This window comes from Cupressus sempervirens, chromosome 10 (genome assembly GCF_028749045.1).
Source record: "Cupressus sempervirens isolate cs-2001-9-10 chromosome 10, ASM2874904v1, whole genome shotgun sequence".
NCBI lineage: Eukaryota > Viridiplantae > Streptophyta > Pinopsida > Cupressales > Cupressaceae > Cupressus > Cupressus sempervirens.
Window position 1 is genome coordinate 316,880,904 of NC_143127.1, and position 19,209 is coordinate 316,900,112.

The window sequence follows — 19,209 nt, forward strand, 5'->3', positions numbered from 1 at the left end:
ACTTGTAGAATTCCATTTCCAATATCTTTCCTCAAAGTTTCAAAGCATCTCTTTTTAGAGAATCAGCTCTGATATAAATTGTTGGAATTACAATAGGAAAGGTAAACTTTTGAGAGGGGAGGGGGGTGAATCAGTGCTTCAAACTTTGACCCATAAAATATTCACTACACATCCATCTCACATATTCAATAAGTAAACTAAAATATCATGTAAAGCATGTTCATCTAAAACATGTAAACAAATAAGCATTCACACATATAACAGAAGATTTGATTACCCAGAAACCCTCCAATGATAAGTTAAAACTAGGGTGGGGATGACACCCATAAATATTCACTACTACAATAATAAAGTGTATCCAATGAAGGTTATAATGTTTGACCATGAACCATAATCTACCATGTGAAAGGTCTACCTTGTTAAAGGCTTACAAATATTATGGGGTCTTACCTTGTCAAAGGATTTCAACACCCTGTTAAAAGTGTGCCTTGTTAAAGGACTATAACCCACAATTAAGTAAGCACCTTATTAGAGGATTTCAATATAGCCTATTAGAACTACTTTTTTAAGAGATTCAATTGAATCACCTGTTAGAATGTCTCAACATTGATCCTATTATTAGCACTCTTAGGCTTGATGAATGATCACCTCTATCCTACTATGTACTTAATCTTTCTTGATCAGATGTCTCTCTGTTGTCCATTATCTCATTCCTCTATTCTCCTTTAACTAATTCTACAAAAGAATTCAGATCAAAAGACCTTCATCACCATGAATGTCTTGGTTTGCACATGCAAAAATCTCCTTGATCATTGATACAATCCCTTTTTTTTTTTCATAGGAAGTCTAGGGTTTGTCCTCTTTAAGAAGACCTAGGTGACTTAGGGTTAGGTGAGAATCAATGGCTATGATTCACCCACCACATAAACCTTTATTTTACCTGATTGGATGCATGAAATACATAGATATTCCAAATTAAGATTCATCCTTATCACCAAAATATTGTAATTCAATCTGTAAGTTGGCTCAAAAATAGTTTGCATAGTAGTTTTTGCCAATACAAACAACTATGATAAAATTGTGTTACTTGATAATTGAATTCCTTGATGCTCGACATATATTGATTTGAATACTGTGATGACATCTGAATGACTTGGCATCTACTATTTACTCAGCTTTTGAATCAGCCAACATATACTGTTTACTCAGGACATGAGTGACTCAACACATGAGTGACTTTGCACTCACTATTCACTCGACATGCTCTAACTTATATATGTTGTGCTTGACATATGCTACTTATTCAACATGAAATAAGTAAATGAATTAAGTGTATAGAAACTCACTTGCCAAAATTAATCTAAGATAAACAAGAGAGGGTGGGGATAGGATAAAGAGAGATAAGGGGATACAAATAGGGAGAGGGGGGAGAGAGAGAGAGAGAGAGAGAGAGAGAGAGAGAGAGAGAGAGAGAGAGAGAGAGAGAGAGAGAGAGAGAATTAGGGGATATGATAGAAAGAGTGAGAAAGAAAAGGGGATAGGAGAAAGAGAGGTGGATAGGATAAAGAGAAAGAATGGGAGGGAGAGAGAGAGAGAGAGAGAGAGATGATCTACCCTAGTGTGGTAGTTATAGATATCCTAGGTTGATTATTTAAATCCATAAAACCTGATCAAATTCTAGCTTGATGATAGCCTAGGGAAATGATCCAAAGGCTTGGGAGACTATTTTCCCTCCATTTTTTTCCCTTTAGATATTTTTTTATCTACTAAGATCAATTGACGTCTTCATCTTCATCATGTATGCCAATGGAGAAGTAGGTATCTGTATAATCACCACCATTATCTTACACATCTTCTTAGCTTTCTAACTATGTAGTTTTTTCTATTTTTTGATAGCATGAATATTGTAAACTTTAATTACTTTTACCGATGCCTTGACATTTCTCAATAACAGATGTCTACCATCTTTTTAGTAAATGTTGATATACTTAACCAAATTCAAAATAAATTACAAATTATTGCTCTACACATACTATGCACATTTTAAAAAAAAATTCCATCTTCAATTATTTTGATGCAAGTTATGCTCAATACAGAAATAGGTACCAAAATTTAAGGATGTAGTATGTTCAATAATTTATTAAAAAAATACTCATCATAAAATTAGTAAAACATACACAACTTCTAAATATGACTCTTAACTATTATCCTACCAAAGGGATATGAATAATACTAAATATAACTATTTCTTTTGTGTTCCACACGAAAACAACTATGTTATGTTTTCTAAAAAAATCAGGAACTATTTTTCTTGTGCATATGGTTTGACCTACCTAATCTTATCCATTTTGTAAAGACTCTAGTAGTTTATAAAGTAGATTCAGAGTACTACAATTTATATGTTTTACACATCTTGTCATATTTAGTAGATGACCCTCAAATGTCTTCTCCAAGTTCAAGTTTCTCTGATTTCAAAGAAAAGGTGTCCACTTATACCCCCCCCCTTTTGTACACCATCTTGGTGCACTCACCTATATGCTTAGGGGAGTTGTATGGATTTTTATTTATTTTTGCACACTATTTTTTTGCCACTAATGTTGAAGGGAGTGAATATTATTCCCATATATAGTCTTATTTCCAATTAGTGTCAAAAATTCAAGTGAAAGTAGCATGATAAACGAGTTCATATACTTCTCGAGAAATGAAGGAGGAGATGAATGAGTTTTATAGTTATACCCAAGCCCAATACATACTGAGATATTCTTCATACACCAATAAGATGACATCAACGAGCTAGATAGAGTATACTAAGAAAACAAACTACTATGATATGTAGTTATAACTGAGTAGAGTCTACACCAATTGACAATACAAGGAAAAAGGTATTTAACAAGTGAAACATAAGATAGGGGTATGTGCAGGATCATGGTCAACCAAACTATGCTCTTAAGTGGCAATAAAAGAATAGAAAATTAGGGTTATGTCAACTTGATTTCCAATTTTCTACTTGTTATTAACTTTATATCAAAAGTTGAGAGAAAAGAATCTCTAATAAATTGAATTTAGTTTCTAAACTACTAGGAATTATCTCAAAAAAATAAAAACTTGATTGGTCAAAATTTTGAATTTTAATGCAATATTACAAAAATTTCAGAGCAAAAATAAGTAGACTTATGTCTGACCACCTTAATTAGAATCAAATGATAAATTTTTTTAATAATATTCTAGATATAAGTAGTAGACTCATGCCTAGATGTGACACATATTTTTGGGAATTTTTATTCTTAATAAATAATAAATAATTAATTTTTGACTTTAGTATTTTTGGAATTAAAAAAATCTCTTGTCTAACCACCTTAACTAATTCAAAACTCTACAAAATTCAATTTTCCATTTATTTTTCCTTATAGTAGAAGAAACATAGAATGTAATGCATCTTTTGGATTTAAAAAATGTTGTACCATTTGAAAGTTATAGTTGGTTTTCAAGTAGTGTGTCAGTCAGCACTTTATATGTAACTTCATTAGAAAATAAGTAATAATTACTTACTAAACTCGTAATTTGACAAAACTTACATTTATGGAAATATAAGAATATTCTTAAGAAACCCTTTTCATTTCATCAAATTTTGGTTAAAAAAAGTTGTCAATTACATGTTTGAAGTAAAAATCACATAAAAATAGGCCAAAAGCACATTTTTAGAATTTTTTTAAGTTGACTATATAGGTTTGGTATCAAAAGATATAGTAGACCTTATAAATATATTAATTGTTTTCATTTAGTATCAGGGTGGGTGGGAAAAAAGTTGGAATAGATTTTGAAATGGTTTGAGATATTTTAGAACTACTGGTTTTTCAAATTGCCACTTTTTGGCACACCATGATCCTACACATACCCATAGATACAAGTTTGAATTGGCACAAAATCTTATGAGACATGATCATACTGAGTGGGAAAATGGTTTATATAGTTTAAGATAAAGATTTGAAAATATTTCTTGAAGAATGTGAATTTATTATTTGATAATTGAAAGGCAAGAATAGCCAATGAAAATAAGAATAGGGAAGGAATGAAATAATAGATTATTTTGGATGGTTAATTTTGACAAATGATGGAATCTAGAATCCTCCTAAATCCTAAATTTAGGTCATAGATTGATAAGACAAAATAAAATTCTAAATAGAATAAACAAGAATAATTTTAAAGGTTTTTGTTTTTTGTTGTTCGCAGTGCAAGAAGTATTGAAGTCGGAAAGGAGATCAGAGGACAAAGTAGAGTATAGAGGATATCATAGGTTATAGGTTAGAGAGTCGAGTAGAATTGAGAAGGAATCACATATCAATCACATAAGTTAATATATTGATAGGAAGAGGAGGGGTTTAATCAAGCAATGTAGGTTGTTATTACAATGATCATCTACTACTTTCTAATCACTATAGTAGTACTAAATCCTTGAAAAAGGTTGACCTGACTATATTTTATGTAATGGGCAAGGGCCTACAACAAAAAGATAAATTGTGAAACTCTTATCTGGGAGGCCTTGGGTTCGAATCTTCTTGAGTTAAATAAATAAATAATAATAATTAATTAAAACAAATAATAAATAATCTTGGCTTCAACCTCTTACCAATAAAAAATAAAATATTATAGTATTTTATGTAAATCTCTTAACTGAGTACACACGTAGAAGAGTGTTGTTAAATCAAGTTAAGAAAGGTAGATCCTAGGAGATATAAATGTATACTCCTAATAGAATAGGACACCAGAAGTGACAAAACATTGTAGCCCTAAAAATGCACCCTCTTACTATAATGGTGATGAAGTTTTGGGTACCATCCCCATTATAGTTTTCCCTCTAACCAAGGTTTTTTGCGTGACCAAATGATTATGTTAAATGTGTTATGATTTTATGGTTGATAAATGTTCAATTAGTTAAGTTACATTCATTAACAATTAATGTGGTAAAATTTTAGTGATTATCGAGTAATAGAGGAATCAAGGAGAACACTAACTTTTTTTAAGGTTAAAAGCTTTTGAGGATACTAATTCACAAACCCAAAAACTCTCTCAACATCCTACCTTTCCAATATTTCGACAATATTCATTTATCCAAGTATATGGTTAAGTGCTTCAAAATATATAGTTCAAACAAATGTGTTGATGCTATATTATCCATTTCTAAAAATTGGCATTAAAGCTTAGTTACTTAGTGGAAGTTTAACAATTTGAGAATGATCCCAATGAGTAAAGTATATTTTCAAAGAAACTATGAAGAAACACATGAGAAATTGGAGTATGTAAATGATGAAATGGGGAGAGTAAAAAACAAACTCAAAGATGTATGAGATTACATTAAGAAGATCAAGGATTAGATTGATGTAGCTTCAATGATTAAGAGTAAAGCACTAGTTGAGTAGATCAAGGAATTAGTTTTGGTTGCAAAACTCAAGAAAGAAGCACTTAAGTTGGTCAATATATCAGATGACATAAAAGAGAAAGAAAAACTTGACACAAACCTGAATGGTAAAACAAATGAATGAAAGGATTTAAACACTCAAATTACAAAGGTAAAATATGAGGTTCATGATTTAAAGCTCAAGTACAAAGAACATGAAAAGTATACTAATATTGTGAAAGGTGAGCCTATGGAAACAAAGTTACATTTCAATAAGTTATGTTCAGGTATAGATAAAATTGATGAATAAATCATGCTATAGAATCCAAAGGGAGATCTCATAGGGATTATATATATAGAAGGAGAGTATTGTAAGCAATCTAAAAGATCAACTAAAGAAAAACGTTAGCAAGATTAGACATTAGATCAAATTGAGGAACCTAAAGAACAAATGAAATCATCAAATGAAGATTGTTTCTTTTCAAAACATATGGGCACATGAAGCTACATGCACAAAGATGGAGGACCAAAAAGGGGGTCTGATTTTTCATTTTTTTTCTAAAATTAGAAAATTTAGAAGTTTGACAAGAAATTGAAGATAGTTGGACTCAATGTTTGATGATATGACAAACAAAGTTGTAATCCTCTTAATGTAGTTCCTAAACTACTAATGTTTTTGTTAAATGGTGGAGTTTAAGTCCCTAAAAAAGTGGGAGCATACAAAGTGGTCCTATTTTTGGAGTAAAAACATAAAATACTACCAGGTGTGCTTCACCTAAAATGTGAACTTTAAGAAACAAATCCCTTTACTAAGAAGGTAGCTAATGCTACATATTTTATCCTAGAATTTTTGTCTTTTTTTTAATGTAAATTTGATTTATTAAGAATGTTGAACATGGAGACATCTCAAAAATGTGATTTTCTTTTTGTTGAACCCCTCAAAATTATTAAAATATAATTGAAAATAAATAAAATTCAAGAGTGTGTAAAAAAGAGTCTAGTATCTTAAAAAGTAACTTGTTACAAGAATTGATGAATGAACCAAAATCTAACCCCACAATAGTACACATTGGTTTTTGACAAAAATGGACATACATTGACAAAAAATTAGAGATAAAAGGCTTAACATAATCTGAATTTAAATTATTATTTTTTGGTGAGATAAGTAACAAATAGATGTATAATATCATGTAACCTAATTTTATTGTTATATAACCATGAGTAAATGTGATGGATGCCACAAAACAAAATATACCTTTTTTGTATACTTGCTAGAACACATATCTCAAACATGTTTTAGACATACAAGCCAAACCAATTCCTTAGGCATGGGAAAATTAAATGACTTACAAAGAGTGCATGCCCTAGAGAGTGTACACATTATACGACATGCCCATTATAGGGCATATAGACTATTAGAACACAAAAAATTATATAAAGGCCTTGTACTAGTGAATAAGGATCACATTTTCTATTTTAGCAAATGATCTTTGCATCATATTTGACATAAAATATCTTTTCATGGTGCTGAAGACCACAAAAGGGAATATTATATCAATTTACACCATTAGTTTACTTATTATTCCACATTGAAGTGCAAAAGTCAACAATTCATCATAAAAAATGATCATTTGAGGTAAGTTTTAAAGTTTTTAAATGGGAAATATGAACAAAGAGTTTTTTCTATCACAACTTTGGCATATTATAATAGATTTTATATAACATAAAATAAAAAATATAATACATGCAATTAACAAAAAATAATGATTAAATACATATTATAATGAAATATCTTCAATTATGATTTTAATTATTTATATTTTTAAATATAAAACATAGAGATGTAATTAAAAATCATAAATAAAGATTAAACCAATATTATAATGAGCAAGACCCTAGGTGAACCAAGCCTGTCCCAACCCCAAAACCAAAGTTGAACCATGTATGGCCAATTCATTTATCCTTTCTACCAAACCAAGTTAAATAGTTTATTAGAACGAGAAATTTAAATAATAGGTCTTTATAGAAGAATTTTTTCACAAAATTCAAATTACAAAAACATAAATTTTACAACTCTTGTCACTCAAGTAAAAGCATATATACGATATCCCATAATATATGCACTCTATTAGATTTGCAAACTCAATTTGTCATCCACAACTCTGCTAGATCTATTGTTTACAAAATATAGATTCAATGTGGCCTCCCATTAATAAAATTTTGATTTATGATAGACTAATGTATCCCCCAACACTCTTTCCTGGTCCTAAATACCCTTCTTGAATGATGGCATTAGTGAGGTGATCAAAACTAGCCCAAAAATTCTTTTTATAAACATTTTTCAACACCAAATTTCTAGAATTTAGTACGTATAAATGGTCTACTTGGCTCACATTGGAAAACAAATATACATTTCTATTCAAATCTTGTATATTTAAGCAGTGTGAGTTCCCATATTTAGACATAGGATCCCATTAATAGGTGAATTTTTTATTGACTACTTGCATGATTGTCTCAATTTAAGTAATGTAGGCTATGGAAGTGTACAATTTTTTATTTCTATTTTTTGAGAATTTTAGTGCAAACCTCCCATTTTAGCTTTGAAACTTATTTTCTTGAGAATTCCTAAATAAGCATAAATTTTTGAATATATGATAGAAGAGATTTCAGCTTGCGAAGTAGCATTGAGATATTCAAATATGATAGAGAAACCTATGACTAGACCTAAAGGTAGCCAAATAGGAAAAAAAATAGGCAATGAGTTTACCACTCAATAAGTTATTTCTTGTGAATTCCAAAAAAAAAAACCATATGAATCAACGTAGGTCACATAACTTGTATGTGATTTTGTAAACTTGGTTGATTAATATTTAAACACTCAAATGTCATCTATAACTAGAGAGAAAGAATCCATGTTTTATTTAAGAAAAATTTTCAGTTGACTTAGAATTTGATGTGCATTTGACATACAATTTTAAGTGGAAGAAATAAGAGAAATAATGTCAAATTCATTGACAGTAAGTTGGATGAAGGGAAAGGCATGAGTGCTTTAATAGGAAAGTTACAAATCAATGTTCCCTAAATTATAATTGTTAGGGGGAAACTCATTCTTAGAGAACATAGACTGCTTGATGGACCTCCAAGCATTTTTCCTTGACTTCCATAGAGGAACCTCATGTAAGGAAACTTGCAACAAAAATATAACCATTTCTACATAACCAATAATAGATCTTAAATCAATATGCAATTATAATCCACATGCAAGAGAATATACAACATACCCAAAAAAATTATGACATGAGATTTACCTTGGGAAACCCTCATTCAGGGAAGAAACCCAACCTCCAAAAGAATCCATTGCCATGTATTATTCAGCAAAAACATCATTGGAATACAACCATGGAAGCCTTCAAAGGCATCACCACAGTCAAGCAATCAATATGAACAAGCATGAATCCACACATCCCATGACATGCTTCCAACCTTCACAAATGCTCCCTTGGCTAACCTATCAAGCCTTGTCTTGCTCAACTTTCCTTTTTTGTCTTTTCTTGGCCTCCCTCTACAACTATTAGTTTGTGGTGATTGATCAAGGAAGTATTATAAATAAAAAATTAGGATGTGGCTGACATGTTGTAACCCTAAAGTAGCAAAAATACTTCTATAAAAGGGCTTATGGTTAGGTATCTTTCATAGTGTGTGATGCAAAAATTGCTTCTTGTGGTAGTATTGAACTATAAGGGATTAAGGATTGTAATCGGTTTGTAAGCATTGGATCATAATAGAATTGGACTTGTTGTTTGGTGAAAATAGCCTAGAGTTTAGGTAAACCATGCTAAATCTTGGTGTCTTGTGTTCTTTTACGCACGATTTATTTTTTCCTGATATTATTTATATTTGCATGTGATTTTTATTTATGTCTGTGGTTTAATGCTAACAACTGGTATTAGAGTGAGGTTGTTTTTTCGCTTATCATCTACAATAAAGTCTCATAGCTAAGTGGAAGTGATGGCAGATGAGGGTAAGCTAAAGGTTGACAAGTTTAATGGGTAGAACTTTCAGTTACGAAAAATGCAAATGGAGGATTATCTTTATTAGAAGGATTTATGGAAACTATTGGAAGGAAAAACAAAGAAACAAGGAACTATGACAAATAAGGACTGAGAGATTTTTAGATAGAAAGGAACTTGGAAGCATTAGGTTATGCCTTGCAGCATTGGTGACATTCAAAATTACAAAAGAGTGTTTATTTAATATGAAGATGGTAGAAGGTGGATCTATTGTAGATCATTTAAATGAGTTTAATACTATTACTATTTAGTTATCTTCTATGGGTATTAATTTTGATGAAGAAATTAGGGCTCTCCTATTTTTTTGTTCTTTGCCTGAAAGATGGAATGGCTTGGTAATGGTTGCGAGTAATTTTATTTCTAGATCTAATACCCTAAAATATGATGATGTAATTGGTGTTATTTTGAGTGAGGAAATTCATAGGAAATCCTTAGGTGGATCTACATTAGAAAGTTCTTTGAACTCACAAAAAAGAGATAGAACTATTGAGAGAGGAAACAATTTTGCAAACCATAGGAAATATAGAGAAAAGTCAAAGGGAAAGATGTCTCAATCCAAAGGACCAAGAGATTGCTGGTATTATGAAAAACCAAGACATAAGAAGAAAGATTGCTAGACTTGGAAGAACAATGAAGGAGACAAACTAGAAGGGAACAAGTAGGAAAACATGGTAAGTAACAAATACAAAGAGGATGATTTACTTATTTCTTTAGAAAGTGTTGATGATTCATGGGGTTCTAAATTTTGGTGCTTCATTTCATGGTACACCTCATCGAGATTATTTTATTGATTATGTCCAAGGGGATTTTGGGCTTGTTTATTTGGGGGATAATGAACCTTGTCAGATTTTTAGAAAGGGAAAAGTTAAGATTAAGTTGTAGAATGGGAATCATTGGCTACTACATGAGGTAAGACATGTTCCAAGGCTTGGTAGGAATTTAATTTCAGCAAGTCAACTAGGTGATGAGGGTTGTGTAGTTGCTTTTAATGATAAAAATTGGAAGGTTTGAAAATTTTCCCTTGTAGTAGAAAAAGGTGTGCAAGTAGGCACCTTATATCTTTGTACAGGTCATACTATTCCTTCTACTTTGATTGTTTCAGAGAAAAATGAATATTTAGGAACAATTGTTGTAGTTGAGCAGGCAGAAAAAATAGTTGCTATAGTGCTTTGGCAAAATAGACTTGGACACATGAGTGAGAGAGGTATGAAATTAATTCATTCAAAGATAGTTTACCAGGTTTGAAATGTGTCAATATGAATTTCTGTGAAAGTTGTGTATGGAAAACAAAAGAGAGTGAGTGTTATGAAGAGTGGGAAGGATAAGAAAAGTGAGATATTAGAGCTTCTACATATACATGTATGGGGACTAGCTCAAGTATCTTCCCTTGGTGGCTCTCACAATTATGTTACATTTATTGATGATGCAACTAGAAAAGTATGGGCTTATTTCCTTGAACAAAAATCTAATGTATTTCAAACTTTTCAAAAATGGAAATGCTTGGTTGAGAATGAGACTAGTAAAATGCTTAAATGTCTTAGATCTAATAATGGCAGTGATTATTGAAGTTATGATTTTGAATATTATTTCTCCACTAATGGTATTTGTAGATAGAAAACTATTCCAAGAACTCCATAGGAAAATGGAGTGACTGAACGCATGAATAAGACTATAATGGAGTGTGCAAGGAGCATGAGGTTGCATGCAGAGTTTCCCTTAAACATGTGGGTGAAGGCTATCAATACTTCTATATATTTGATTGATAGAGGTCGCTCTACTCCTTTGGGTTGTGGTATTTTAGAGGAACCATGGACTAGTAAGAAGGTGAGTTATTCTTTTCTCAAGACCTTCAATTTGAAGCATTTGCTCATATAGATTCTGAAAACAGAACCAAGTTGGAAGCTAAGTCAAAGAAATGTGTACTTGTTGGCTATGGCATTAATGAAATTGGTTATAGGCTTTGGAATTTTGAAAATCGTAAAATTTTAAGAAGTAGGGATGTCATATTCAATGAGAAACTGTTGTAAAAGACCTATTATAGCAACATAAGAAGAAAGAAGATGATTATGTAGTTTTGGATGATACTCCAAAAGATGATATTCAAACAATTCCTCACGATTTTCAACAACAAATACCACACACCCTATTGAATGTTAGATGATCAACAAGGCTAAGTAGACCTCCATAAATATTTTCTCCTTCTTTGTACTCTATTTTACTAACAGATGCTAGTGAATCTAAATGTTATGATGAAGCTATGTAGGTGGATACTTAGATTTAGTGGGAGTCTACAATTGTAGATGAAATAAACTCCTTGCTAAGAAATAAGACTTGGGATTTATGCAAGTTTCTTGTAGGTAAACAAGCTTTATAGAATAAATGGGTTTATAGTTTGAAAGAAGAGGATGGAGGTAAGAAAACATTTAAAGCCAGGTTAGTTGTAAAAGGATTTGCACAAAAAAAGGGTATTGATTTTGATGAGATATTCCCTCCTATTGTAAAAATGACTTCTATTCACACTGTTTTAAGAATTGTTGCTACTAAAGATTTGCATTTGGAGCAGCTTGATGTTAAAACAACCTTCCTTCATGGTGATTTGGATGAAGAGATATATATGGCACAACTATAGGGATTTATGGTCAAAGGTAAGAAGAACTTAGTGTATAGACTAAAGAAAAGTTCATATGGCTTGAAGCAAGCATCTCGACAGTGGTATCTAAAATTTGATAGTTTTATGCATGAGCATGGATATAGTAGGTGTCATTCAGACCATTGTGTTTATTTCAAGAGGTTGGATGATGATAGTTACATTATTTTATGTTTATCTGTTGATGATATGGTTGTAGCTATGTCTAACATGAATCAAAATGCCAGTTAGTACATGCATTTTCTATGAAGGATTTGGGGGCAGCAAAAGAAATACTTTGTATGAAGATTTGTAGAGATAGGAAGAACAAGAGATTAACATTATCTCAAGCTTATTATATGGTGAAGGTGTTGCAATATTTCTCTATGGAGAATGCTAAAGCTATTAAAACACCTTTACCTGGTCATTTGAAGTTGAGCAAGGAGATGTGTCCAAAGACATAAGAAGAGGAGCCTAGAGGATAAGATGTCCAAAGGTACCTTATGTTTCAATTATATGAAGCTTTATGTATGCTATTGTATGTATGGGACCAGATATTGTACATGCAGTGGAAGCCATTAGGAAGTATATGAGTCATCTAGGGCTTGAGCATTAGAATGCTATGATATTTGAGAAGAATATCCAATAAGTGTCTACATTTCGGGTTCTCTACTACTAATTTATAGGGATATGTTGACTCAGATTTGGAAAGGGATATTGATACCAAGTGGAGTACTACATGTTATGTATTTAATGTTGGTGGGGCAATAGTGAGCTAGGTTTCAAGGTTGCATAAGGTGAACAATTTATCCACTAAAGAGGCAGAGTATGTTGTTGCTACAAAGGAAACCAAAGAGATGATATGGTTTCAGTTCTTCTTGGAAGAATTGGGAGACCCTCAAAAGGATAATTATTTGTCTATAGATAGTCAATGTGTCATTCATCTTGCGAAGAATTCTACTCTGCATTTAAAGACAAAAAACATATAGTTTTGGTACCATTTCATTCGGTCAATTTTGGATGACTAACAGTTAAAGTTGGCCAAGATACATGTAGATGTTAATCTAGTAGATATGTTTACAAAGGTAGTGACAAGGGAGAGGTTGAACTCCTCCTCAGCTTCTGTTAGTCTTCTAGACTAAATATAATAAAAGAATAGTTGAGTCTAGGGTGGTTTGATCTAGTGGGAGCCTCATGGAGTAGCAGTATAGCTATAAGATCAGCCTCCAAGTGGGAGATTTTTGTTTAGTGTGGAGCTTGACCAGTCCCCAACTAGGAGATTGTTAGTTTGTGGTGACTGATCAGGGAAGTACTATGAATTTGTTTTGGGATGTGGCCAATGTATGACCACCATATGACCAACATGTTGTAACCCTAAAGAAAAAAAAATACTTGTATAAAAGGGCATATGGTTAGGTATCTTTCATAGTGTGTGATGCAAAAATTTATTCTTGTGGCAGTATTGAGTTGTAAGGGATTACAAATTGTAATCAAGTTATAATCATTGCATCGTAATAATATTGGACTTTCCATTTGGTGGACATAGCCCAAGGTTTGAGTGAATGCTAAATCTTGGTGTCTTGTGTTGTTTTCTATGCAATTTACTATTTTCTGATATTGTTTATATTTGATTGTAATTGTTATTTTTGTTCGTGGTTTAATCCTAACAACAAATACCCTTGTGTCTTCTTATATAGTAGAAAGTCCCACAAAACCACCAAGTGGTATTGCATAAACCATGTGCTACCTAACCTATTGACCTCACATTTAATATTGGACATTTAAATCTTTTCCCCAATATTAAATAATTACATCAAACATTATCACAATGTTATAATACAACTCATCAAGTATATCCCATGGGAATCTTTCCATGTTGCATGCCCATCTAGGTGATTCTAGGTACAATATTACATAATGAAATACAATAATAAAATAAAACAATATTATGCAAATTGTGCAACATACATAATCTCAACACCTCTTGTGTGATTATAATAAACCTACATTTTTTTCAAAAAATATGTTGCCCACTTTCCTCATAATTTCAAAAAGCAAGCCTTATTTGAATTCTAATGAACATGGGAAACTTTTAAACAAAATAAAATTTCACAAGATTTTCCTTGTTCGTCATAAATCTTTGTCAAAATTTAGGTTCAAATATATTAGTGTATATTGAATTTTTAGGTTATGATAGCCTTATGAAAACCCACTTTTAGGCTAAGGGAGCTTATACAAAGCACTTGGATCACTATTTTAGTTAAGGAAACATTGAAAACCCTATTTTTATTGCATGAGTCTTTGGTCTTTAGTGTTGTGTTCTACTGAGAAACTAGAGCTTAGTATGATTTTTGGTTTTAGGTTGTTGTTTGTTTTCTAGTTTTGGGCTGTTGAATTATATAGGTTTATCTCTTTCTTAAGTATTTTTTGTATTCAGGTTGAAGACCCTCCTCAAAATTTTCTTATAAATGGTTTTTGGGTCTAGTCAAAGCTAGGTTTTCCCCTAACAAAAAAAAAGGGTAGTTATTGTCATTAATAACAACTTTAAAATCACAATGATTGCTTCAATGTGACAACATTTTATCAACAAATACTATCGCAAGTATTGAAACATGATCAAGTACTTGTTCTTTTCCACTAGCTATGTTGTGATCCTTTTCATTTACAAGATTGCAAGTCATGTTGCAACAACACAAGTTCCATTCCATGTTATAAGTGAATGTCTACAATTTAACTTGAGGTAGCTTCTACACCATCACTTTCTTACTCAACATATTCCACAATAAGTTACCTCAAAAATAGTATGTTGTAGGGTAGGAAAATAATTTAAAACATGCAGAAAAAATTGAAATTGAACATTAACATTAAATATGAATGAGAACACTAAACAAAAGGGAGACATTTAAAACTAGGCCCCATACCGGTCACTAACTCTCTCAACATTGAGAGTGTGTTGATTAAGACCACCATTTTGATATATTTCTTCTAAACTATGTGTGTGTGTGTGTATTATATATATATATATATATATATATATATATATATATATATATATATATATATATATATATATATATATATATATATATGAATGGATGTATGTATATGTATGTGTATGTATGTACACACACACACATATATAAACCTTATCTTTTCTTAATATATTGAACTTATCAATAATAGATTTAAAATTGTATCTCTCCTTTTTAAATATTGTTTTTCCTCTTTCCTTTAAACAAATTCATTGTTTTCAAAATTCAGTTTGTGTTGTTATCAAAATATGTTGTTTCTATTGAAGTAGTTTTAAAAACTGTTAATTCAATTGAAAATATATGATTAACTATAGTAAAACATAGTATTCAATCATATCACATTGAAAATCTAATTTTTTAGTAGAATATAATAATTTAATATAATTTAATCATATAATAGCTTTATAAATGATTTAAAATAAATATACTACACTTATACTATCTCTCTAATTTTAAAAATTGGCACTTGTCTTATCCTATACACCTATATATACACCTATATGCAAGTAGCAGCAACTATCATCCAAACACATCTTTCCTCCCTCTCTCTCAATATATATTTCAAATATGAACAGGGCAGGTATCTTTGACACGTTTTATCATCCAAACACATCTTTCCTCCCTCTCTCTCTATATATATATTTCAAACATGAACAGGGCAGGTATCTTTGACACGTTTTATTGATGTCGATCTGATAATTTATTTGAAGAATAGAAATGTTCAATTTGAACAGATGCCTTATCTCTAAAAAACATTATTTCAGAAAGAAAACCATTTGTCGTATATTATTTTCTTGTTTTTAATGATTTTTAGTTGTGTTCATCATATGTAAGAGTCCTGTTGCCATATAAGATGAATAGGAATCATGGTAAAGAGGTGGGGCTGCAGAACGTAAGATGCCATACGGCAGAATGAGCAGATCGTCGAAATTGGGGAGGCCTGCTGTGAAAAATCAAACTATTGCAATCACTGATTATTAATCTCCTATCACAAATGATTATTAAACTGCTGAAAATAAATTCCCAGCTAATATCGAAAAATAACACAACTGCAACTTCACTTATAAAATACGGAAAGAAATGCGCAACAGAATCAACACAATATTTTCGGACAAATTGTCCCTGGAAAAACCCCTAAGGGAAAACTAGTTCTATAGATGAGAAATTATATTAAACTTCAGCAAATCAAGAGATACAAAATTCCTTGCCTCACACTGGTAGAACTCCGACAACCTCCTAATTTCTCCCACTGATATTTCTCACTGCTATCCCTGCGCTAACACTGCGCCCTTGCTAACACTGCAAGACTGTTTGCTAACACTGCAAACTCCTTCTCCAAAACGCTTCTTCCCTGTGCCCTTGCTGACACTGCAAGACTGTTTGCTAACACTGCAAACTGCTTCACAAAAGCTTCTTCACATCCAAAGCTTCCTGCAAAACTGTTTGCTAACACTGCAAACTGCTTCTCCAAAGCTTCCTTGCTAGCACTGCAAGACTGTTTGCTAACACTGCAAACTGCTTCTCCAAAAGCTTCCTTGCTAACCCTGCAAAGCTTACTGTCCAAATGACCCAATGACCCCTTTCTATACTACTCCTGTTGGTAAACCAACGACCGAGATTAAATCTAACCAATGGCTGAGATTAAGACAACTCAACAGCCAATAATAGAATTGGTTGCAAGGTGTCCAAAAGGGAATCTCTAAAATTAGTAAATAATAACCATTTACTAATTTTTGGCAAGTGGACAAACAGCTGTCCAAACCACCCATAAATACAACCGCTATTCATAGATAAGGACGAACAGCTGTCCAAGCTACCCATAAATAGTGCTGCTATTTTCGGGTCAAAAATAACAGCTGTCCAACTAACAATAATTAACACTCCCTCTTAGCGAGGAAGTTGTTCTGCATGACACCCATCTTATCTCTGAATAAGATAAATTTGGCCTTTCCCAAAGCCTTCGTCAGAATTACCTGCTCATCTGTAGGTATGTATTGTAGTCAAACAACTCCCCTTTGTACACAATCTCTGATGAAGTGATATCTGATATCTATATGTTTAGACCTATCATGAAACACTGGATTCTCAGACAACTTGATGCAACTCTGATTGTCACAATGTATCATAGTAGTCTCAACCTTCTGACCAAACAAGGCTACTAACAACTTCCGAAGCCATATAGCTTCACATGTCGCCATGCTAGCTGCTATGTATTCTGCTTCTGCTGAACTTAGAGCCACAGACTTCTGCTTCCTGCTGAACCAAGATACAACTCCTGATCCCAAGCTGAAACAACACTCTGAAGTGCTCCTTTTGTCTGTTGTACTTCCTGCCCAATCTGCGTCAGTATAGCCTATCAACCTGATACCTTCACCTTGAACATATCTGATCCCATACTCGACTGTACCATGCAAGTAACATAGCACATGCTTAGCCGCTATCCAATGCATTCTCTTTGGTTCAACCATGAACTGACTAAGAGAGTTTACTGCAAATGCTATATCTGGTCTAGTGTTGACCAAATACATAAGCGAACCAATCAACTATCTATATAAAGTGGGATCTACATCTTTCTCCTTAGATGTATCGTCATGCTCTGTGCTCACCTCCGGAACACCTGTCACGGTCTCACGAAGCAATCTAAGTGCTCCATGATGAATATGGCCCATCCTCCTATGCCATAGCTCTCCAAGATCTCTAGGATTATTGTTGCTCATAAGTACCTTAGGAGTATCAAACTGCAATCTATAAAGGCGACCACTCCTAACTCCAATAGTTATGGGTGATTTCCAATCCTTGTGCTTAATCAACACATGTGTCCCTCTAAAGAGTACATTATACCCCCTATCCTGAAGAACAGATACAGAAATCAAATTCATACCTAAGCCCGGCACATATAACACATCATGAAGAGGAATTATCTTTCCATTCTCCCTCTGAAACTGAACAGTCCCTTTCCCAACAGGGTTGAGTTTGTACAAGTTTCCCATAGAAATCTGGATGTTGGTGTCCTCCTCCTTGTAACTGGAGAAGTACTCTCTAACTCCTGTCATATGAAATGACGCCCCACTATCTATATACCAAACACACTGTGAGGTTGAGCTAACCATACAAGCTATGAGTGCAAACTCATCTTCCATTCTGCTGGAGAGTTCTTTTGCACTTGCTGAAGCTGCCACCTGCTTCTTACCCTTTTTCTTCTTTGGGCAATCACTGACATAGTGGCCAAACTCGTGACATCCAAAGCACTTGACCTTAGAAAGGTCCTTCTTCTTCTTTTCACTTTGTGAATTTGATCCTTTGCTAGATCCCTTCTTTGCTTTCCCTTTACCCACTAGGGCAACGTTCTCTTGTTCCACCTCATTTTTCTGACTCTTGTTGGCCCCATTGACAAGACTTAGTCTAAACTCCTCCTAAGTGAAATCAGTCCATAGTCGATCCCAACTCGGTAAAGTATCTCATCCACTGACAACTTGAACAAAGACACTCCATTGTTTAGTAAACCCATTTAGGGCTATTCTTACTAGCTCATCATCACTAAGGCTATCTCCAACAGCTGCTAACTCATCCTTGATAAGTCTGAGCCTGGTGAGGTAACTTGTGACGTCTTCTCCCTGATTCATCCGGGTATTCTTTAGCTTCTCTCTGAGAATCAACTTCCTGTTAGTGGTAGCATTCTGGTACAGATTTAGAATGGCGTCCCACATCTCTTTTGCTGTATCTAGCTCCGAGATATGTGGAACAATATGATCCTTGACACCATCAAGGATAATCCTCCTCGCTTTGGCATCGTCCTTCCTATATGCTGCAAGCTGTGTTGCATCCGTTGGTACAGGTACACCACTGGTAGCATAATCCTTGATACCATTCTCTTCCAACAATAAAGAAATTTTGGCCTTCCAGACACCAAAATTTGAGGCACCATCCAATCTATCCTGATCTCTCAAACCAGCTGAAGCCATCTCAAGGGTCTAAAGAGATCAAAATTTCTTTCTTAGGGCAAAACTCTTCTACCCTTAACAATGCTCTGATACCATGTGAAAAATCAAACTATTGCAGTCACTGATTATTAATCTCCTATCACAA